This window comes from Tupaia chinensis, unplaced genomic scaffold, assembly GCF_000334495.1.
Source record: "Tupaia chinensis unplaced genomic scaffold, TupChi_1.0 Scaffold000196_1, whole genome shotgun sequence".
NCBI lineage: Eukaryota > Metazoa > Chordata > Mammalia > Scandentia > Tupaiidae > Tupaia > Tupaia belangeri.
The window spans coordinates 542,344-566,498 of record NW_006159671.1 but is presented as its reverse complement, the minus strand read 5'-3'; the positions used below and the strand labels follow the sequence as shown (position 1 = coordinate 566,498).

Genomic DNA, 24,155 nt, shown 5'->3' with positions numbered 1-24,155 from the left:
GGCTGTATCACTGATGGCTCCATTTGTATGTCATTTTGGGAAAAGGAAAAGTCATAGCACCAGAAAGCAGATCAGTGGTTGCCAGAGGCTGGAAATAGTGAGAAGACTTAGTAACAAGCGGGCACGAGGAACTTTCTGAGATGGGGAATATTCTTTACCTTCGCTAGTCCCATAACTTTGCACGTCTGTGCTTTCCAAAGTGCACACTTAACACGGAGGCATTTTGCTGGATGTAAATTATATTTGAATAACCTGATTTCTCAAAATGATAATATATACAATATTCATTAAAAGTGAGCTAATAAAAAAAGTGAGCTAGTAGATGTGAAACGTGAGGAATTGTCATTTCACTCATAACTTTATACTTTATTATGATTTAGGAGTGACAAAAAGTTATGTATTAATAGCAATTCTACATATCGATTACTTATTTGCACACTTTAAATCAAGTGCATATGCGCTTTTGTATTTTTAAAGTGTTACCTACAGGGCCAGCAGGTGGCATGGTGATTAGGGTGCAGGATTCTAACACTGCTGACCACGGTTTGAGTCCTGGACCTGGAGGCTTGCTTTCTCACTTTCCCTCTCTCTCTCTCTGTCTCTGGTGAGCACATGTGTCTTGTAGCAAATTGAAAAATAATCATAAATAAATAAAATAAAATAATTTTTTAAAATGTTACCTATGTTGTTAGTTTTATTACATTAATTAAAGTATAATTTCATCTGTTAAATCAAATGTACGCTGGCATTTGTGTTTATACTCCTTCGCTTTCTACATTTCATTTATCTAGTAATTTGTTGTTCTTTTTAAAAAAATTTTTGTCAGAGGGCACATGTGCTTATGAAAGAGAGAGAGACAGAGACAGAGAGAGGGAAAGTGAAAAAGTACCACCCCATGGGAGATGGTCACACTGAAATCCCTTCTCCCCCATCTCTCCCTCCTTTAAGGATACTGGGCACGCATACACATGTGCCTGATATGTTTCTCAAGCCACTGAATTTGGGACTAGAACCATGCTATCATCCACGTGGGATCCAGTTGCGTTAACCACTAGGCCACCGGTGGGTCTCTTTTATTTTAAGGTATTTGGACTTGCCAGGGAAAGGTGAGACAGAGAGAGAAGAAAAGTGAGAAATCAACCACTCCAGGGAGGGATGGCCACGCCGCAATCCCTTCTCTTCCATTCTCCTCTCCGGATTTTGGGCACACACACACACACACACACACACACACACACACACAATGTGATTTTCAAGCCACTCAAACCATGGTTGGCCATGTAGGAGTTTGGGACTCAAATCATGGTTGGCCATGTGGGAGTCTAGCACCTTAATCACATGCTGTCTGCAGGTGCACTCTTCTTTATTAAAAAGTTTATTTATTATTTTTTTTCAGAGATAGACACCCTCAGCAGAGTCTTCATGCTGTGATCCTCTCTGAGGCCTGCAGCCAGCCAGGACCGCGCCAAGCCTGTGTGCAGGTAGACCTGCACTGCCAAGCTGGGGCCCTCCTACCTGGCCGCCCGTATGGCACAGTGGCACCCATACCACTGCACCCCTGCACTCAGGCCTGTCTAGAAACTCATTTCCTTTCTTTCTTTCTTTCTTTTTTTTTTTTTTTTTTTAAAGATTTTTGCTATAGGGCACATGCACCAACCAGAGGCAGAGAGACAGCGAGAAATCACTCCTAAGGAGGATGGCCACGCCACAGTCCCTTATCCTCCATTCTCCTCTTGGGATTTTGGACATACACACACACGTGCCCAGCGTGAGTTTTAAGTCACTGGGTCCTGGGCTTACACCGCCATTTCCTACATGGCAGTTCAGCGACAAAACCATTTCAGCATCTGCTGGTCCCTCTAGTAGTTCATTTCTATCACCTTGACACATTTATAGATCTGTTAGGGAAACAGAATTTTTTTAATAAAAAACCTGATCGTTCAGCATACATAGCTCTTATAACACTATTCTAGAAATGGGCTAGAGGCCAAGTGTGTGTGTGTGTGTGTGTGTGTGTGTGTGAGTGTAGGTTGTTTCCCTTGTAATTGGATCGGGTCACTGTCTGTTCTAAAGACCAATCTCCTCTCCATGAGGTAAGAAATGTAGAAATTCCACTGAGTCTCAAATATAAGAAGCATTGTCCAAGAGTTCTGCTGGAAATATATGACTAATTCTCAACCTCTTCTGAAACTGGAGCAGAAAGGATGACATTGGCCACATCAAACCTCCACAGGAAGTTTTTTCTACCTTTAAAATATAAGATTTGGTCAGGGGTTTATTAACAAACACCACCAGGTGGTTGCCAGCGTCAGTGCACAGGAGTCTCCTTACCCTTGTCCCTTTCACCAATCCAGATATTTCTCCTTAACTGAGCGAATAGTTCTAGTTACCTACTAAGTGTAAGGCTCCCGCCTTAGGGAGGATGAACAAGGCAGAGTTTGTGCACCCAAAGGTTCAAAGCCTATCAAACTTCCGTGCACACTCTGGCAATAAATTAAAAATATATATTGGGATCAGCAGATGGTATAATGGATGCATCATTGGACTCCTGCATAGTCCACCACAGTTCGAGTCTCGGACCCAGCAGCTTAAAACTCACGCCAGGTATGTGTGCATGTGTGCCCAAAATCCTGAGAGAAGAATGGAAGAGAAGAGATTATGGTGTGGCCATCCCCCCTGGAGGGTGATTTCTCGCTTTCTGTCTTTTTTTTGTCTCTCTGGTGAACGCATGTGCCCTAGAGAAAAAATCTTTTTCTCAAAACACACACACACACACACACACACACACACACACACACACATATATATATGTATGTATGTATGTATGTATAGTGGTAGTTTAAGAACAGGTTCTATTAAGTCCTACCCCTCCTTCACTACCATTTTGTTTAAGTAATTAAATCTAGAGGTCAGGGGGCCAGCAGGTGGCGTGGACTCCCACATGGCCTATCACAGTTTGAATCCCGCACCTAGCAGCTTACTTTTCACTTTCTCTCCCTCTCCCTCTCTCTCTGGTGAGTGCAAGTTAAAATAATAATAATAAATAAAATGAAATAAAGAATTCTTTTAAAACATCTAGAAGTCTTTCAAGAACCTAGGTTTGTTTCTTTTTGTTTAGAATTATTTAACTTTATTTATTACTATTCCTTAAATTGGCTATAGGGCACATGCACTCACAAGAGAGAGGGAGAGAAAGAGAAAAGTGAGAAAGATACCACCCGGCCTAGGATTCAGACCATAGCTGGCCATGTGGAGTCCAGCACCTTAGCTACCATGCCACCTGCTGGCCCCCTAGATTCATTTCTTTTAATGAAATCCATGTAATGTTATAATCTGGTAAAAATACTCATTAAATTAAAGTTGGATATTATTGGGGTAGCAGGTGGCATGGTGGTTGAGGACTCCCACATGGCCGACTGTGGTGCAAGTGTTGGACCTAATGGGTTACTTTCTCACGTTCCCTTTCTCTCTAGTTTTCTCTGGTCAGATTTAAAAAATAAATAACAATAACACAATAAAATAAATAAGTCTTTTTTTAAAAAATGGACATTGCTTACTCTTTCCTTCTAATGAAATCAGAAATGACTTACTGGGTTTCTGAAAAGATGATTTTTTTTAAAGAAAAATAAGGCATTGTATAAGCCATTTAAACTAGGTATTGGGCAATACTATTTCCCAAAAAAGTACTAGGAGAAATATTTGGAATTATTCAAAGAACGTAAATTCCAAACCACGTGCAAGATGTTTCCGTACCACAAATAATGAGTAACCCGTTTCCTTAAGGACAGAGCCACAGACGCAAGCTTACAGCCAAAGTCTAGGTTTCCGATCTTGAAGTCCGAATTCCAGTCTCATCAAGGAAGACCCTATTTCAAACATCTCTCACACCCCCGCATCGGTAATTAGACAGTGGGCGTGAGCTGCTGCCGACCTTTCCATCACATTTGGAAAGCTGGGCTTTCTTTAAACACCTTTAGCTCAAGGTTCTCCAGTTGGTGTTATTTACTATGGTCAGATGAGCAAATAGCGGGGTCTCTCACCTCGGGGACCCAGGGTGTAAATTAGCACGAAGGCACAAGGGAACTGAGTTTGGTGGTCTCCTCTGAGCCTCTGATGGACATTTGTCCACTCACAAAAGCCTCCGTACAATTGGGTTCAATTTGTCACAACTGACAGTTTCTGCTCTAAAGAGGCCCACTCCGAAGTGCACAGATGTTATAGATAGTTTTTATCCTTCTTCAGGTTGGGCCAAAGGGACACAAGCTGCCCGACAGAATCCACTCTTCCAAGCAATCTGCTCACCCAAAAGTCTGAACCTTTTTCTCTCTGCTGTCGTTCTTGATCGGTTTCCTCAGCATGAGAGAAGCGCCCCTCCAGCCACCCTCAGAGCCCAGCAGCAGGTAAACTACAGAAACGCAATGATTGCAGGGACTATGCAAAGGGCTCTAAAAGCACAAGTTGAAAGAACATCCCCTCGAAAGTCTGAGCTTCTGGAGGCCAGAGCCCAGCCTTAGCCACCACTGCTTTCTCCCAGAGCCTTCAGTTCACCGATTCTGCAGTAGGGCCTCCATAAATGCTACCTAGAACCGACAGAAAAGCTTGACATGTCGCCTTAGATGCCAATGAGCTCATTTAGCTCAAGTCTCTCTTCTGCTAGTTTCAAAGAGAGCCCAGTTAGTGACCAGACGTGGGCAGCAGGCCATAGGGGGCCCAGCTACAATGGCTTCATGTGGCAAAAGTCATCAAACTCCTTTTTTTGTTGTTGTGGTTCCCAGAAAGATGACTGAGGAAAACCAAAGTTGTGCAGGCACCTTGCGGGCAGTACAGTTTCCATTTAATTGTCTTAAATGTAATTGAATCTGTCCTTTAACAACTCACAAATTATCTTCTGACAACTTGAAATAATAGACCTTTTTGTTAGAAGGAGAAAGCTTGTGGAGACCAAAGGTTAAACAGGTCTTTTCATCATGATAAATCACTGGTTAATGAGGTCGCTATTGTTGGGTATTATGACCGGTTCCTTTAATGCCATTACCTCCTAGTTGTAAAGCTGACACAACCAATGATCTGCATTCTTTGAACTTCTCCTCAATATTGACCGGCTTCTCTGAGCAGATGTTCCTTGCAATAGGGACTACAATTCTTAGTCGGGAAAAGAGCTTCAAGTCAGTTAATGAAATCCAGACATCCAGGCATTTGCAGAGGTAGGAAGAGGAAGAACAAAACAGAAAAAACACAAGCGTTGACTCTGTGATAAAAATATCAGTGTTCCGTGAGGACGTAAGGTGGCAGGATTAGAAACTAACCTCTAAAAGCTTAATGAATGGTCATTAATTGGAAGTAAGGTGATTACTGCAACTAATATTTGGACTACTCCTTAAACAATGCAATAACATCTCACTTAATCCTTACTAACCCTATGAATTCCATTTATCATGGCTTTTAGGTAAGGATGCTGAGAACTGATTGAAGAAATCATTTTCCCAGATCCTGCAGGTATTAGACAGGGAGGAAACTGGTTCTAAACCTCATGCTCACGCCCACTGCCACTGCCACCGGCAGAAAACAATGAACCAATTACTGCATCAGACTCTGTAGCAAGTGCCAGTGAAGACATTTCCTTAATAAATATGATTCCACCGTAGAGTAGTTCATTTGGTAATTGAACAGAAATAGAACATAATTTTCACAATGGGAGGATTTTAGAGACCAATTACGTAGGGAACTGATTCCTGGAGGTAGGCATTTTAGCAACATTCAAAAGCAGATGGTGAATTAATATCAACAAGGTCCAATTTTTAGCATCATTTTTAGAGCAGAATGACTTCCAGGGTACATTTTCAGTTGGTTTGGTTTTTTTCTTCCCAATTGCCAGAGAGTGCATGTGCTAGACAGTGAAAGACAGAGACAGAGAGACAGCGTCCCTCATGGGGTGTGATCACACTGTAATCCCTTCTCATTTCTCGGACCTGTTGGGATTTGGGGCATGCATGCCTGTTTGGCTTGTTCCAAGCCTTTGCCAAGCAAATAGGATCTGACTCCTTAACCACTATGCTAAGGGGTCCACCCACGTTTGCAATTGTAATTTATTGAGTCACAAAATCTTCCTTCTTTTGTTTTAGTTTTCTATTTGTTTTTGCTGCTGTGGTTTTGCGCCCTTTTTTTTTTTTTAAAGTTTATTTGGATTAAACAAAAATGGAATAGATAATCCAGATATATGGCTAATATGAAATAAAATATGTATGTGCCTTCTAAATATATACGTCATTACTATTGTACATGCAGGGTACCCAGGTATTTGGGGATGAATTATACATGCTATTTGCACCTAATGTTCACTGCCTCTGTGAAATAAGAAAACAATGAAATAATCCATTGCAATCAGTCAGAGCTAGTAGGCACTCAGTAAACACCAGTCCAATTAAGTGGAAAGACATTTGTGTGAATTCTGAATGTCAACATGTGAAACACTTAAATAACTCAAATGTTTGTGTTGATAAGCAAGAACTTTTCTCACAGGAGAATGAATCTCCAGTCACAAAGTCTGCCACTTTCTTCTCTCATAGGAATTACGTAGCAAGTAATCGCAAGATGGCCGGTCTTTACCACTTCAGTCTTTTCCAGCCAACACAGTTTGGGTTTCTTTCCCTTTGATGCAATTCAGAGAAAAATAAATCATTTGAAAAACTAAAAATGGAAAGCAAGAGCACAGTCTTAATAGGAAAGGATACTCCTTCCCAGCAGGGACTGAATTTCATTCATGCTATACCTGGCAGATAGAAGATATTCAATGCCTATTGGTTAAATTAAATTTTTTGACATTATTAAGTTTGTTTATTAGTTTTCATTGTTGAAAGTTTAATGATAACTGAGTGATATTGGGAATTGTGATGATTTTAAAATGTGTCTGTAAATGTTTTGACATTCTTTCCTTCAAAAGGTGAAGTCAAATTCCTCTCCTATTCATTTTTTTCCCCAGAGATTTTTGCCTGAGACAGTGAGAGGGAAAGTAAGAAGTCGCCCCCCAGGGGGAATGACCACAACACAATCCCTTCTCCTCCATTCTCTTCCCAGGATCTTGGGGATGCATGCATATGCACTTGGCATGATTTTCAAGCCACCAAATTTGGACATGTGAAACACTTAAATAACTCAAATGTTTGTGTTGATAAGCAAGAACTTTTCTCACAGGAGAATGAATCTCCAGTCACAAAGTCTGCCACTTTCTTCTCTCATAGGAATTACATAGCAAGTAATCGCAAGATGGCCGGTCTTTACCACTTCGGTCTTTTCCAGCCAACACAGTTTGGGTTTCTTTCCCTTTGATGCAATTCAGAGAAAAATAAATCATTTGAAAAACTAAAAATGGAAAGCAAGAGCACAGTCTTAATAGGAAAGGATACTCCTTCCCAGCAGGGACTGAATTTCATTCATGCTATACCTGGCAGATAGAAGATATTCAATGCCTATTGGTTAAATTAAATTTTTTGACATTATTAAGTTTGTTTATTAGTTTTCATTGTTGAAAGTTTAATGATAACTGAGTGATATTGGGAATTGTGATGATTTTAAAATGTGTCTGTAAATGTTTTGACATTCTTTCCTTCAAAAGGTGAAGTCAAATTCCTCTCCTATTCATTTTTTTCCCCAGAGATTTTTGCCTGAGACAGTGAGAGGGAAAGTAAGAAGTCGCCCCCCAGGGGGAATGACCACAACACAATCCCTTCTCCTCCATTCTCTTCCCAGGATCTTGGGGATGCATGCATATGCACTTGGCATGATTTTCAAGCCACCAAATTTGGGACTCGAACCACTGTTGGCCACGTGAGAATCCAGCGACGAAATTGTTACGCCATTTGCTGGTCCCCTCTCCTAATTGTTTTTAACACTTATTTTTTTCCATGACAGAAAGAGAAAAAGAGACAGAGAGGCAGCATGCCCAGCAGGGCCTTAACACCATGGTTCACTCTCAGCTTCAGCCGGCTCTGGATCACGGGCACACACATGCCAGACATACTCAGGGAGGTCACAGGATGTGAACCATGAACCTCTCCATGTGGGTCGGCCTTGCAGGCATCACATTTTCCCGTTACACCACAGCCTAGCCTCCTATTCTCCTATTGGATGTGGCTTAGACCTACCGACCTGCTGCCAATGAACAGAATATGGAAGAAGCTGACTTCCAAAGCAAGATTATATATATACTCCAGCAGCCTTTGGAGAGGCCCCATTGGAAAGGAAACAATTTTTGTCAGTATAAACTTACCAGCTGCAAAATCAAGCCCTCAACTTCCTCCTCATCAGGAAGCCCGTAGATAATTCTTAAGACACCTGGAGCCAAAATTATCCAGCTCAGTTACTTTCAAATTCCCAATTTGTAGAACCTATGAGAAAAATACACAAATATTGGCAAGTTAAGTCACTAATTTTTTGAGTTCTTTGGAATGCAGCATGAGGTAACTAACAGATTTTGGGACCTAAACAAGAGATATTAATGAAACAGAAAGCCGAATGTATCAGAAGTTCCTTGAGACCACAAAAGGAAGGAAACTGGAGGGAAGGAGGTTCTTGTTAGGTAGTACCAGAAAGTTTAGCAACTTGTTGAATTAATTAAAATACATAGTCCTGAATGAAAATTTTACATACATAAGGAGTCTTCAAAAAGCTCATGGAAACACATATTATAAAAAATAGTATGCATGAGGCCAGCAGGTGGCATGGTAGTTAAGAATGCTGGACTCCCACATGGCCAACTGTAATTCGAATCCTGGACCTGGCGGCTTGCTTTCTCACTTGCCCTCTCTCTCTGTCCCTCTCTGGTTAAATTTAAATAAACAAAGTTAATAAAATAAGTCTTTAAAAAACACTATGCATAGATGTTAAAAGTTTTTTGTGCCCAAATAAATTTGTTCATTAATTGTATCTTTCCATAAACTTTCTGGGTTTTTTTTGTTTGTTTGTTTTGTTTTGTTTTGTTTTGTTTGGAGAGGTTTTCGCTATAGGGTGCGTGCGTTCACCAGACAGACAGAGAGAGACAGAGAGACAGAAAGCGAGAAATCACCCCCCAGGGGGATGGTCACACTGTAACCCCTTCTCCTCCATTCTCCTCTTGGGATCTTGGGCACGCATGCACACACGTCTGGTGTGAGTTTTAAGCCACTGGGTCCGAGACACAAACCGCAGTGGACTACGTGGGAGTCCAGCGACATAGCCATTACGCTAACTGCTGGTTCCCCTTTCCATAAACTTTCTGAAGTCCATAGACTATACATGCTCATATACTTCTGACAATGGCTTACTTATTTCAGACTTCCTTTTCCAAAGCTGGCTCATTTCACGCGTTTGTTTCTATAAATTCCATGAATCAGTTGGGTGGCAATCATTTTGCTTGTTTTGACAGACTGAGGAAATGGGTCCACAGAGCAAGCAGTATACTGCCTTAAAAAAAAAAAAATACTGATTCCATGGCCTTTCCTTTTTTAAAAAAAATTGCAAAGGGGAGACTGTACAAATTCAAATTGAAAATTAATGGAAGAAGAGGCATTGCTTGTATGTGCTTCCTGAAGCAAGAGGCTTCTATACTTGGAAAAAGAATCAAATCCTCCCCTTTGCACAACAAAAGATGAAACATGGTATTGAATCATTAAGCTAATCTCTCAAGTTCTTTGTCTCTGTGCCAAAGATTCTAAAATAGGGGGAAACTCTGGACGTCTGGAATCTCATATCAAAGCCTCAATAATTGGCTGTTTTTCACTTTTTTGGAGAACACAACCTTGGATCCACAGGGGGGATTAGGCAACTGGTAATTAGTAGGGCTTAATTTCTAAACCACAGCTCGCGCCACGCCTGTTCAGCCACAATCTGGGGGAAACATCAGGAAGGTGTGTCCATGCATATTAGCAAAATAGACGTTCTGTTTAATTTCATTTTTTTTTAAATCACAGTTACATATTGTAGAGTTGGAACAGGATATTAACCCTATTCTCTCATGTTCAGGGCTTCTAGTGCATCAATTATCAAATTAAGTGATTCCAAGAGCCTATGAATAGGTCAGTAGACAGAGGGAGACATAATGAGCAAATGACAGTTTACTCTTCACTCATGTCCCCCAACAACCTCTTATCATGTTAGCTTTCGGTGGTATTGTTACCCCCCAGCCCCTCTTCTATTATACTTTTTGTCCTACAGTAGTTGTAGCTATTTATGGGTACAGTGTGGTTTGTTCAGTATGTGCATACAATTTGTCAAGATCAAATCAGGCACTAACCCTGCCCACTATCTCACTTACCATTACGTTGTACTGTAAACATTTCAAATTCTCTCTTCTAGCTATTTTGAAGCGTACACAGAACTGTCATCACCTCTCATTACACTGCGATGCTATAGTATTCTAGAACTCATCCATTTATCTGCTTATATTCTTGTACCTGCTCAGCAAGTTCTCCCTGCCTTTCACCCCTGCCCAGCATCCACTCTTTCATCCTCTACTTTAAAATATATATATATTTTGTTTTAAATTTATTATTTTTATTTAATCTGACCAGAGAGACAGAGAGAGAGAGAGAAAGAGAGAGAGAGAGAAAGTGAGAAAGCAAGTTGCCAGGTCCAGGACTTGAACCGCAGTTAGCCATGTGGGAGCCCAGTGCCCTAACCACCATGCCACCTGCTGGTCCCTAGTCTTCTACTTCTGTGAGATTTTAGATGAGGAAACTGAGGTTCTAAGAGGTGAAAATGAGAGTTTAAATGAAGCCCAAGGACATTAAACAACTAGAGGGAAAGACTCTCTGCTTCTATGATGGTGGGATTTTCCTACTGACAGCAGAGTGTAGTGGTCAGTAAGATGGAGATTCCATGAATGGCTGGGAACTGCTATGAGTCACAGGGAGTAAGTGAAGAATGAATGTGAAAGCCTAGGACAGTGATGTGCATGAAGGTAGACTTCATGAACACTGTCTACCCAAACCACATTCAATTTATAAAAAACATTTTTTCTTTCTTCAATAATAGATTCTCTTTAGTTTATTGTCCTTTTATAAACTTTGATTTTTTTAAAAAATCTTTTGAGTCTTCTGTAGTAACAGTTAGCTTAAAACACACTATATAGCTGTACAAAATATTTATTCTTTACATCTTTATTCTACAAACTTTACTTTAAAAATTATATTAAAGGGGCTGGCAGGTGGTTAAGGGGACTAGACTCCCACATGGCTGACTGTGGTTCAAGTCCCAGACCTGGCGGCTTGTTCTCTCACTTTCCCTCTTCTCTTATTCTGTCCCTCTCTAGTCAAATTAAAATAAATAAATTAAATTAAATTAAATAATTCTTTTTAAAAAATCGGTGGCATGGTGGTGAGTGTTCTGGACTCACATGGCCAACCACAGTTTGAGTCCTAGACATGGTGGCTTACTTTCTCACTTTTCCTCTTTCTCTCTCTGTCTCTCTCTGGTGAGTGCTTATGCCCTACAGCAAACTTAAAAATAATAACAATAAATAAGATAAATCATTCTTAACACATTTTTTGTAATGGGGCCAGCAGATGGTGTGGTGGTTGAGGCAGCTGGATTTGCACATGCCCGATCGGATCTGGTGGCTTAAAAATCATGCTGTGTGTGTGTGTGTTCCCAAACTCCAGGAGGAGAAAGGATTACAGCATGACCATCTTCCCAGGGGGGTTATTTCTCACTTTTTCTTTCTCTGTGTCTTTCTGTTTCTCTGGTAAGTGCACACATCCTATGGCAAAAAAAACTTTAAAAAAATTAGCGTATATTTATCTCTTTCATGAGAGTGAAATAAGCACCCCTGACAAGGTCCCACCATGCCATGATCAGATTAACCTGGGAACCAAATCCTGGGCCTTCCCGCTTCACCTACTGCCTGAGCCACTGCAGCTGGAACGACCTACACAGAGTTTTACAAACACAGACACACACGTTAACCTCGGCCAGTACAGGGCCGGACCCGTTAACATCACCGTCTTCCACCGTCTCCCTCTTTCCCACTGGAAGAGCCATGATGAACAAGACACAAAACGAAATCAAACGCCAGAGAAAAGATGCTGTCGAGCGACATGGTAAACCAGATCTCGGAGGTGTCAGCGTGAGGGACCACACCCTGTGTCACCAGCAGGGCTTTGTTGTAATAAGTGGACCGAGTATACTCTGAAATGAGAACAGGACAGCATCGTGGGTACAGAAGCCAGGCAGCGCAGCTGCTTACCGTCCTCCGCAGGCACTGCGTTCGTACACGGCTGCGTGTGCCATCTGACACCACGGGTGGGGCAGTGGGTTTGTTATAGAAGCCCCACTGCAGACCCGTGAGTGCTACTGCTACAATGGCTCTGGCCATACCAGGAATTCTTCCACGCCATCATCATCTTACCATAACGGACTGTCACACAGGCGGTCACCATTGACTAGAACGTCAGCATGTGGCACGTGACTATATATTCATAGGGGAAAACGTCTAATAAGTTCATTTAGGCAACTCCAAGTAGTGTAACCATGGCAACTTATAAAAACCTTATTTTAGAGATTTTTGCCATAGGGTGCATGCATTCACCAGAGACACAGAGAGAGAGAGATAGAATGAGAAAGTGAGAAATCACCTCCCCCTCCCAGGGGGGTGGCCATGCTGCAATCCTTGTCTTCCATTCTCCTCCTAGGATTTTGGGCACACATGCACACACACCCAGCATGATGTACAAACTGCCACGTCCAGTACTTGAACCAGGGCCAGCTGTCTGGGGGTCCAGAGCTTTAATCACCAGACCACCTACTGGCCCTTTTATATACTTTTTTAACATTAAAGTTTCTCTTGGACCAGCTGGTGGCATGGTAGTTAAAGCACCTGGATCTCACATGGCTGGCTGTGCGGTTCAAGTCCCAGACCTGGCAGCTTGAAAAATACACCAGGTACATGTGCACAGATGCTGAAGATCCCGAGAAGAAAACGGATTGCCGCATGGCCATGCCCCACTGGGGGATGCTTTCTCACTTCCCTTCTCTCTCTGTTCTCTCTTGGTGAACACATGTACAAACTACCTAGCAAATTTTTAAAAATTCCTTTTTAAAGTAATTATTCTAATTTTACTATTATTTTTAAATTTGCTATAGGGCACATGTGCTACCAGAGAGTGACAGAGAGGGAAAATGAGAAAATAAGCCACGAGGTCCAGGACTTGAACCACAGTCACAATCAGCCAAGTAGGAGTCCAGTGCCCTAACCATTACGCCACCTGCTAGTCCAACGAGATTCTTTAAGAAAGTTATACAGATTGTTCTGTATTCAGCTGGGTGAACCAAACTTCTGGCTGTTTCTGTCTGTGTCTATTCTTGTTGGGTCCAACCTCACTGAGTGGGGGGTCTATTTCCAGGACACATATTTTTGCACCATGGGACTGCTGCAAGGATTGGGCAATCCTAAACTATACCCGCGAAAGAACACCAAGCAACTATTGAACAAGACTCCGTGAGGAAACGGCTCTCAGTGCCACAGGGGTTGAAACAACACACCCCCCCAGTGGGAGAAATCAGGAAAGGCTACAAGGCTGAGCGAGGGGCGTCGGATGTAGACCATGGAGAGAAGGCAAGATAAGGTCAGAGAATGAAAGGTAGTCACAGGGATGGAAACAACAGGGAAAAGGGTGAGTCTAGGAGTGTGAAGCCACTGGGCAGGGGCAAGAAGCCCGGGACGTTGGTGGGGATCTAAGGAGGTCGAGGCACCGTGTGAAGGGCTGAGAATGCTCACTGGGGCAGGTACAAATGCTTTGCATTCTCCAAGGACTCCTGTTATCTGGAAGATGTCACCTGAAGTGGCATTGTGTAGGTCGGGTTACTGCAGGCTTTTTCTGCTGTCCTCTGTCCCTGACTCTAGAGACAATTCCCCTGTACTCTCACCCCGTAGGGTTCATTCTGTTGCACTAATAAAACGTGCCCCAAAGTAGGCGCTTTGGCATGCAGAGTTCCTTGAGCTGAAGAACGCTGGAAGGGCCCAGAACAAAGTCTCTCCCTGACCTTCCGCCCTCCTGTCTCCTGCACCACCTTCTCCTCCAAGGCAGATCAGAGACACTAGAATATCTTTTCTCCAATGGGGGGAGTCCCAGGAACTCGAAACGCTGCTCTGCCCTTTCCCTGCCTTTCTGCGTGGCAGCTGGCCACTAGCAAATTCTCTGGCCTGCCCTGAGAGCAGAGCCTAAGGCACCCGTTCCAGAAGGGGCCCTCCTCCACCTGAGAGGAAGGCATGCTATGTAGCGAGACGGAGAAGACTGAGGAGCCAGGCCATGCCGGTTTCCCCACTCGGTGTCAGACTATTAAATCATTGAGTTTTTGCCCAATCACATTTCTCTACAGCCGCCCATTCTTCATGAAAATGAAATACAAAAACAGTTTTCAGCCCCTCCCTGCAGACGCAGGCAGTGCTGTTGCAGGATGCTGGGGAACCTCCAGACACTCCTGAGATCCTGGCCAGCCCTGTCGCTGGGGGAAATGCGGTGTGAAGGCCTTCTTGGGGGTGCCTGTCTCCTCTTTCTCGAAGAAAATAAACTTTTTTCTTTCTTTTTTTTTTTTTTTTTTTTAGATTTTTGGCCATGCCACAGTCTTTTCAGTGAGCATGTGCGCTCACTGGAGAGAGACAGAGAGGGAAAGTGAGAAATAAATCCCCCCCCCCAGGAGGGATGGCCACGCTGCAATCCCTTCTCCTTCATTCTCCTCTCAGGATTTTGGGCACACCCACACGTGCACCTGGCATGTGGAAAAAAATTTTTTTTAAATTAGTTTGTCCTGAGTCTTTGGTCTTCATTTCCGAAAGCTCCCATGTCATTCAAAACTTTGACCAAATTAACCTGCTGTGCTTTAGTTACAGGACTTGGCTGTGGCCCTTAGGTGGGGAGGAAAGGGTCAGCCTTTCCCGGAATAGGTGAGTACTTAAGCCTGGCGTTCACCAACACAGCCCACGGCAACTCGGCCCACAACGCGCAGGGCCCTTGAGTGGAGAGGCTGCCGGGGCCTGCGGCTCTGTGGCCTTCCCAGCACAGGCCCCACCAGCTGTGCGCCTCCCCAGGAGCGCAGCTGCATAGGCTCTGCTCATTATCGTGTTTTCAAGTGAAAGGAATAAAATTGGTTAAAAATGCTCATTTCATGTACTCTGATTAATATAAAATTACTGCATTGTCTCAGAAGCCGAGGGAGGACAATGCTGTTGAGGCTCCTGGCTGGGAAGACTGCGCCTCTCTGTGTCCCCCACCCCAGTTCAGTAGATCACCCCCTTGGGATCAGCTGCACTTTCACCTGTCATGCCAAATGCGGGGCCTCCTGATTCAGAGTGAAAGTCTGAAACGTGACCCGGAGACCTGGAGGGACAAAAATCTTCAGCCCCGAGGCACAGTTTCAACTTTCTTTCAGAAATTCCAAGTTCAGACATCAGAAAACACATTTTCTCATTATCCTTATAGCACTGATTAATTGGTTGCCACCTCCCAATTACTGCCTTAGTACTGGCTTGTCCAGACTCACGGCCTTCTGAGGTGAGAAACGGCAAAAAAGTCATTGCTTTCTGGAAAAAGAATGTAGAGAAAAGCACCAGCTCTCTCGAGCTGAGATCTGGGCATGGGATTTTAAATCTAAAATGCACACTTTTCTGCATCTTAACACCTCTTAAATAGGGAAGAGTCTTGAAACCAATAGCCGTCTATAAGACATACAGTAATGGTCTGTCCGAAAATGGAGGCAATCTTGGACTGAATAAAAATTCACGCTGAAAGCCAGCGGCGGAATGTTCAAAACTGATAGACTAACCAGAAAACCACATATTGATCAGCTGTGGCCATCTCCTAGGTCTCTCCCTCCCCGCCAACTCTTAGGGAAATGTTTTCCAGGAGACATTGTATTTTATCCGTCAGCGTATTTTCAATTTTCTGAGAGTAGCTGGTTCCCAATAAAATAACAGGGCAACAGGCCACTCTGGGAGGGACGGACTCAGTCACGAACCCTGTTTCTGGTACCACTAAGCCTTTTACTCTTTGAACCCTTGTTTTTCTGATCTGTAAAAGACAAATGACAGATTCTTTGTTGTCATTGTAAGATCGAGATAAAGCATGACATGTTAAAGATGCCTAATAAAAATCATTTCCCACTTTATACACAATTATCTGTTTTACCAGACGTATGAGTCCAACAGAGCTCATTCAATGGGCAAAACATGTCTGTCAGGTGAGGAGCGGAGTCCCTTGAGCAAGGTCACACAACTGATGAAAGTGACAGAGCTCCCGAAACCAAGTCTAGGCAACAAATTTTCTATACAACGGTCAGTTCCATCAAAATCCCCATTACAAGACTCTCACTGTCCAGTGCGAGCATGAGGCTGCCGGCCAGCTCTGCACTCTGGGTCCTGAAGGGCCACCATCCATTCAAAAACAAATCTAGGAATAAACAAATGCAGAGAACCACGACGTTCAAATGGCCAGGCTCCTTACGAGACAGTGATTGATGTGAGCGAACATCTGTGAGAGTTATTGTGTCAAACACAGGGGTGATAGTCAGCTCTGATATGATCCAACGCCGCTGACCCTCTTCCCCGACACCCTCCAGGACCACCAGTTCGGGCCGACACAGCTGCTGCGCTGCCCCAGTTTTCAGCTATATTGACACAGCCATTTTCATGGTAGGCCTGTTGTAAATTTGTTGTTACATGGTGCGTCTGCCCCAAATTGCACGGTGTACGTAAATTTTTGTGTGTGTGGCGGGGCTGGCACGGGGGTTGGGGGGGTACCGGGGCTGAATGGAGCGTGTGATGGGGCAACCCGCAGGAGACCTAACCCTGATAAATTGTTTACTTGTTAGCGATGGGGCTCCAGAGTGGGCCGGGGCTGCTGGCTCAGCGGGACAGACGTAGAAGGTGGACCCACGCCAATTACCAGCCATTGTGGCGTCCCACCCCGTGATTGACACCAATGTCTCCCCTCTCACCATGGGTCCTTTTACTATCCCGGACCCAACACAAGCCCCACTGTGCTAATACCATGGTGTCTTCAATTTCCTTTGCTGCTAGCAAAAATTAACCTAGGCCTCCAGCCTGTAGAAGACCTAAGGGCTTTATTTTATTAAGCATTTTCCCCCCGTTTTTCAAGGATGAGTAAAAAAAAAAATCGAGGTTGCCGAGGCCAGTTGGGCAACAAAGGCAGCAAAGGGACAGACATTATCTTTGGATGACTGACTTCAAAGTTAATGATCTCCGGCACTGAATCGTGCCCTCCGCGGCTCAATGAGGTCTTTGCCATCAGATAAAGAAGCGCCTCTCTAATCCACTAACTCTTCTTTGTCTCTTTGTGGCAAAATGATCATTTCATCAGTTTCGGGTGCTCTCTGCCCAGGGAGTTTTTTAGCCTGAGTGATTCAGAGCAGGAGAAACAGAGGAGGGTATTTCTCTACTTCATTTTTCCTCTCGTGACGGCTGAATAACTATGCAAAAAAATTAAGGCATAATGACCCGGCAACAGTGACAAAACCTAATTCGTCACGGAGGCCACTGGGTAATGAGCCGCAAAACCCGCTCTTGAGTGTGTAATAACTGTATTTTTCTCCATTTCTTCCCCTTTAGTCACAGCCTTGTGTGGCATTTTTAACAAACTAAAATGGCACCAGATGCAACAGGGTTCAGACATTTTAACTTGAATTAAGAAACCATATGTTCCGATAAGTCATGGTCTCTTCTTTCCCACAGACTGGTCCTCCGTCTGTGAGGTGACACTCCAGTGGCGAGGAAAGATGGCCACCACCCCACGAAAGTGACTGGGTGTTGGCACTGGGCGCGAGGCCTCCAGAATCCTCCTGAGACAAAGGTTCTGGTTCCTGCAAGCAACTGAGACATTCCAGCGGGAGGACTCCAGATAGGATCTCCGAGCACCAAGAGGCTGAAGGAGGAAGCCAGAAGGGAGGGGACAGAGGTGGGAAGAGCTGTGTGTCCAAATATCAGCGTGAGGAAGGTTGAGCTCTGCCTCTGGCACGTATGCATGCTTGGCCATTTAGGGAAGGTGTTAGGCAATTTGGAGCTGCACCCAAACCTCGGGTCTTAGTATTCCCATTCATTCTGAGAGGAAGCAACCAAGGGAAGAAACTGCCTGTGGTCACAGCTAAAGATGCAGGAAGCAAGAGTGTGAACACCTCTGTGGTCGCCGTGCCAGGGTGCTGCTCATGTTCGTGCTCCTTACTATGACTATTGGTCATTTCTTAAGACTCGGAGGACTGGAAAGGATGGAAAGATGAACTGTCATACAGGTTGGCCCGATAGCCTCCTCGACCCTTGGGCAGGGAATTCCTTCCCAGAGTCAGGTAGGTAAAAATCGTTAAGAAGTCATTTTTATTTAGAGAAGGGCAAGGGCCAAGGTGCTCTGTTGGCCTCACTCTGGGTTTGACCTGGGTGATCTCTGGTCTCGGTCCATGGAGGAGACACTGCCCTGCAGTGGGACCTGGGGTTTCTCCTCTACCTCCGTGACCACCTCCTGGTCGTCACTAACATTGGGATTGGGTTTGGGTTTAGGAGTCAGCAGAAGTATGATCTTTGTCCTCTGAGACAGGAGGGCTGACCTTTCTCTGTTCCTCTCCATACACAGCAGACCAAGAAAAGTCTCCCCAAGATGAATCCAACTCTCCCTCGACTTCAAGAAGAGTCTCACTTTCTCCTGGGCGTCTGGCTGTGAACCACATGAAGGGAATCCCGAATAAGGAATTCCATGTGACCAAAGAATATAGAATTAATCCCAGAACAGACGCAGGTTTAGACAGGGATTGCTACCTCCTGGGGGAATCTTAAAATTCTATGTATTTTAAAAAATAAAAACACAGGTCAGCTTCATGGGCTGATGGTTAAGGCAGGTGGACCCCATACAGCTGAGTGTACAGTTTGAGTCCTGGACCTGGTGACTTGAGAAATGCCCCAGGTGTGTGTGCATGTTGCCCAAAATCCTGAAAAGAGGGAGAAATAGGAGCCGGGGTTGCAGCGTGACCATCCCCCATGGTGGTGCTTTCTCACTTTCCCTTTCTGTCTCCCTGGAGAGCATGCACACCCTCTAGTTAATGTTTTTAAAACCCGAAACTCTGGCACTTTTCCTCTCCCTGTAACAGGAATAAGATATGAAATGAAAATACAAACACACGGGAAAACACACGAACAAAAACAGAAGTGCTTATACAGTTTGAGGGTTAATCTGATATGAATGATATTCTCTACTCTCCTTGTAATTAATTCTTTTTAGAAGATTTTTGCTATAAGGTGCATGTACTCGCAAGAGAGACAGAAAGTGAGAAATCACACACACACACACACCACCAGAGGGATGGCCACACCGCAATCCCTTCTCCTCCAGTCTTCTCCCAGGATTTTGGACACCCAGGCCCACGTGCCCAGTGTGAGTTTTAAGCTGCTGGGTCCAGGACTTGAACTGCGGTCGACTACATGGGAGTCCAACAATGTAAACATTACACCATCTGCTGGTCCCACTCTGTGTAATTCTGACACAGCAGACGGCTGGTGTGAACGTGCCAGCTCTCTATCTCCCTAACCCAAGACCAGCTGCGTAACTTGCCAGACCCAGTACAAAGTGAGATTGTGGGGAGTTAAAAATTAGTAAGAATTTTTAGACCTTTCCTAGGACAGAGCTTGTGTGGCCACACAGGTCACTCACCCAGGAAGTGAGTCCTGCACCAAAAGCTAGCTCACCAGCCTCCGCGTGGCAAAGGCTGGCCACACGCCCGCACCCACGGGCCGCTGTGTGCACTGCCGGGCCGCCTACCACCCCTCCCAGTCCTCGCTCCCAACTGCTCAGAGTTGACTCTTCCTTGTCTCAACTTTGAGCTGCAGAAAGTCCACTTGAGCATCTTAGAAGTGCTATATGTAAAGTGGGGAGTTTCTCTGTGCGGACAATGCCATTTCTCCTCGACTCTTCTCCACACTTTCATCTATTCTAGCCCCGGCAAGCTTGGCTGCTCTGTTCATTGGGCCTTTTCCTGCTCTCAAGTCAAGTCATTATCCTCTTTTTATATACTGCACTTGGTGCCCTTGTGAACCTGTTGAAAAATAGTGAAAGAGAGTTGAAAAGTACCACTGGCTCCTCCAAATAGTGCTGACTAGGAGGCAGAAAGGGGGAACTCCGGTTTTATTCAGTGCTAAAGATAACACCACCAGAATGATAGACTCCTCCGAATTGTTTGTCCCACTGGCCATTGTCCCTCGGGCACTGAATGAGCCTCTTAGCGGCTCTAGAGGGCCTGTCACAGGTAGGCACCCAACAGAGATAATTCCCAGCACATGCTTGACTGCGCCTTTATAGACACTCACTCACGGCTCTGAAAGGCCTCAGACACTGCTGAATAAACTACTCGCTTCCATAAACTTTTTCTCCCACTGAATTTTCCGGGGATGTGAACAGCTTCCCAGCCTCGCCAGAGGATGCTTCTGAATGCACTCCTGTTCTGAATCAAAGCTTGACAGCCAAGCCTCTTGCAAAAACAAGAGGGAAAAAAAATGGGCCATGGGTCCCCAGGAGGAATCTGAGTTTTCTTCTGCAGGTGAAGGCCAAGTCCTGGTGACTCTGGCTGGCTTCCTGATCTTCTCACGGGGTTATGTATTTTCGTTACAGAAGTTTTGTTTTGTTTTGTTTTCTATGAAGGAAAAAGCCATCTGTTCATTGTCTCTTGGTTTTGAAAAAGAAGGGCATCCATAGAAGGCACAAAGACTCAAGGTGCATACTCATGTTTGTCCTCAGAATGTCCTGGAAGGGGTAGGCTCTCGAGGCAACCCAGAGGGAGTTGAACCCAGCACGACTGTTTCTTACCTTGTGGGCCTTGTTGGGCGAGTCATGTGTCTTTCTGAGCCATGGTTTTCTCATCTCTAAAATGGGGCTAATGAGAACATCTCTCATGAACTCTTTTATGTCAAAGGTAGAAATAGATAATGTTCGTGTCTAGCGTGGTTCCCAGCAGGTAACAGAACAAAATCAGAGGTGGTTTTAATATTCTGTTGTTGCTATGCTTTGCTTATGCTGTTTTTCTTATTTACCGAACTCTTAAGAGTCTCTTTGGGCCAGTCTTTGTCTTCTGAAGTTATCTTACCTAACTGCTGTCTGGGTCTTTCTATACAGTTGGGTTGTCGGAAAAGTCATGACATGTATTTCTATGCAAAAATGCACGTGACTTTTCAGGTGACCCAATTATTTCTTAGGAAAGGAGATAGTATTTCTTCCTTAATACTTATAACCAACTTGTTAAAATGTCCTAGCCTGACAAATTTTGATATATTTCCTTACAAATAAAAGTGCCTATGACCTCAGAGGACTGTTTTAAGGTCACTGGGGCAATGGGCGTGGGAATGCTTGGGAAACAAACTTTATGGGATTTTCCATGATTTTTCTTTTTATCCTGTATTCCTGGCTCAGTTTTTATTTCACTGTGTGAAATAAACAAAGTGAATGCATTTGTTTCCCTCTTCTTGCAGGGTGGAGCGATCCTATTAGCCAGAAAGAACAAAGTGGGTTGGGGTAGCCTCTTGTTCCTTCCCTCCCCAGCCCCCAGGCCCCAGTACTGCCACTGAAACAGCACTGATACAAGAAGGAAACCAAGGAGATCCACTTCTGAGGTCTCAATTTCAAAGTGTTAAATACCAGGGACACTTTTTTTCTTTCTTCTTCTTCTTCTTCTTCTTTTTTTTTTTTAATAGAGCCCATGTGCTCTATAGCAAAAAGAGAGACAGAGAAAGTGAGAAACCACCCCCCAGAAGGCATGGTCATGCTGCAATCCCTTCTCCTCCATTCTCTTCTTGGGATTTTGGGCACGCACGCACACATACCCTGCATGAGTTTCAAGTTTCCAGGTAAAGGACTTGAACCGCAGTTGACCATGTGGGAGTCCAGCAACTCAACCACCACACCACCTGCTGGCCCCATCTCAAAGAATCTGCTCAACATGCTGATTGATTAGCCTGTTGGTCTCCAAAAGCCAGGGTTGGCAATTAAAGAAGAAGCCGTCCACTGAACACATTAGCATCCTTTCTCTTAGCAAGAGTAAATGCAGGGACCAGCAGATGGTGTAATGGTCACTGGACTCCCACATGGCCTACCATGGTTCAAGTCCTGGACCTGGAGGCTTGAAACTCATGCCGTGTGTGTGTGTGTGTGTATTCAAAAGATACAAAAATTCCACATGAATTATAGATGGAAAGCAACACAGTAATTAGTCTTAATGACTTCAGAGTAGGGAAATATTTCTTCTTTTTTTTTTTTAAGTTTTTTTTCCATAAGGCATTTGTACTCACCAGAGAGAGATGGAGGGAGGGAAAGCGAGAAATCACCGCCTCCCCCCACCCAGGGGGGATGGCCACACTGCAATCTCTTCTCCTATATTCTCCTCCTGGGACTCTGGGCATGCACACACACACACCCAGTATGTTTCAAGCCACCAGGTCTGGGACTTGAACTACACCCAACCATATGGGAGTCCAGCACCTTAACTACCAAGTCACCTGCTGGCCAATAAACTCATACTTTATTTCCATTTTCAATGAACTTTTTGCAGTCCCTTTGTATATACAAAGAACTCTAAGATTTTTTTTTTTTAATCTGCTATGCTGGGACCAGCATTTGTGTAATGGTATGTCACTGGACTCCCATGTAGTCAAGCACAGTTCAAGTCCTGGACCCTACAGCTTAAACCCATGTCGGGTGCGTGTGCGTGTGTGCCCAAGATCCCGAGAGGAGAATGGAGGAGAAGGGATTGCAGCATGGCCATCCCCCCCGGGGAGGGGTGATTTCTCGCTTTCTGTCTCTCTGTCTCTGTCTTTCTGGTGAGCGCACACACCCTAGCAAAAAAAAAAATCTGCTATGCCACAAAAGGGGTGAGATAAAATATCATGGGAGCCCAGAAGAAGAGAGATTTGTTCAACTTGGAAAAGGAGAGAGGATAGGGCCAGGAAAATCCTCTTGAATGCATTTTAAAAGAGAAGGTGAATATGGGACCAGCAGATGGTGTAATAATTGCATTGCTGGACTATCACATGGCTGATCACAGTTCAAGTCCCAAATCCAGAGGCTTGAATCTTACTCTGAGCATGCCTGAAATTCTAAAAGAATAAAGGAGAAGGGATTGTAGTGTAGCCATCCCCTGGGGGATGATTTCCTGCTTTCTGTCTGTCTCTCTGGCGAGTACATGCACCTATAGCAAAAATCTCTAAAATAAAATAAAATAAAAAGGTGAATTTATCTTTGCTGAGATTGGCCAGGGAAGAAAGAGAGCTTCTGGGTGGAGAAATAAAGCAGGGAAATGTGGGTTCGAGGGGCCTGTTCAGGAACCAGGGCAGGGTCCATCCAAGAACTCTGAGAAAAAGGACCTTCATCACTCACAGTTTTACGGCTTGGTTAGAGCCACCTTCCTGCTCTCGATTAGACTCCACAAATACTCACTTCTTTCCAAATTACATAATGTTCCACTGGGAATTCTGGGAAGTCAAGCCAACATGGGCCTTGGTCCTTGCCCCTCCATGGCTCACAGTGCTCTTTCCCAGCCCTCTTCTCTCCTAATACCATAGTGTTTAATGTCCCCTTTACTGGCCCAAAAGTGCCTACATACCCTACCATGTGTGATACAACCTACTCATGGGTGATCTAAAAACAAAAACAATGTGATACCCTGTGACTAGGATAAAGGAGAAATGCAAGGAGAATAATTTCTAATAAAGCAGAATGTATTTCAATACGTGAATGCTTGAGGAAGCTTACACTCAGAGTTGTGAGAGGTCAGATATTCCACTTGCATACAGAATTATTGCAAATGAAGTAGGTATAAAAAGTAAACTAATATAACTGCATTTTATTGGAGATAAACCACAGCGGTGTTACCATTAGTAGAGGTAATTTTCTTTTCTTTTTTTAAAAATGTATTTATTTTACATTTTTTCACTGAACATCATCATAGCATATAAAATGCAATTTTCCATCCAGAATACACAGTAAAGTGGCTTAATCATACATGTCATCATCAACAAATAATTTCCCATTTCTTGTTTCTTGTAGATATTTTTTTCCCCCCTATTTCTTACCCTCTGCCATTTCCCACCCTCCTTCCACAACCTCTCTGGTATCTGCAGTTGCTTTCCATTTCTTTTTTTTTTTTTA

The 24,155-nt window shown here is 44.0% G+C and overlaps 1 long non-coding RNA gene across 1 annotated transcript in view; it reads right to left on the bottom strand.

Annotated features, from left to right (window-relative positions):
- Positions 1-8,272: 8,272 nt before the first annotated feature.
- LOC114007539 (uncharacterized) overlaps positions 8,273-24,155 on the bottom strand; it is a 70,562-nt gene continuing 54,679 nt past the window's right edge. The window contains exon 3 of the long non-coding RNA XR_003549149.1: positions 8,273-8,384. This is a non-coding gene — a long non-coding RNA (uncharacterized LOC114007539). The remainder of the gene's footprint in view (positions 8,385-24,155) is intronic.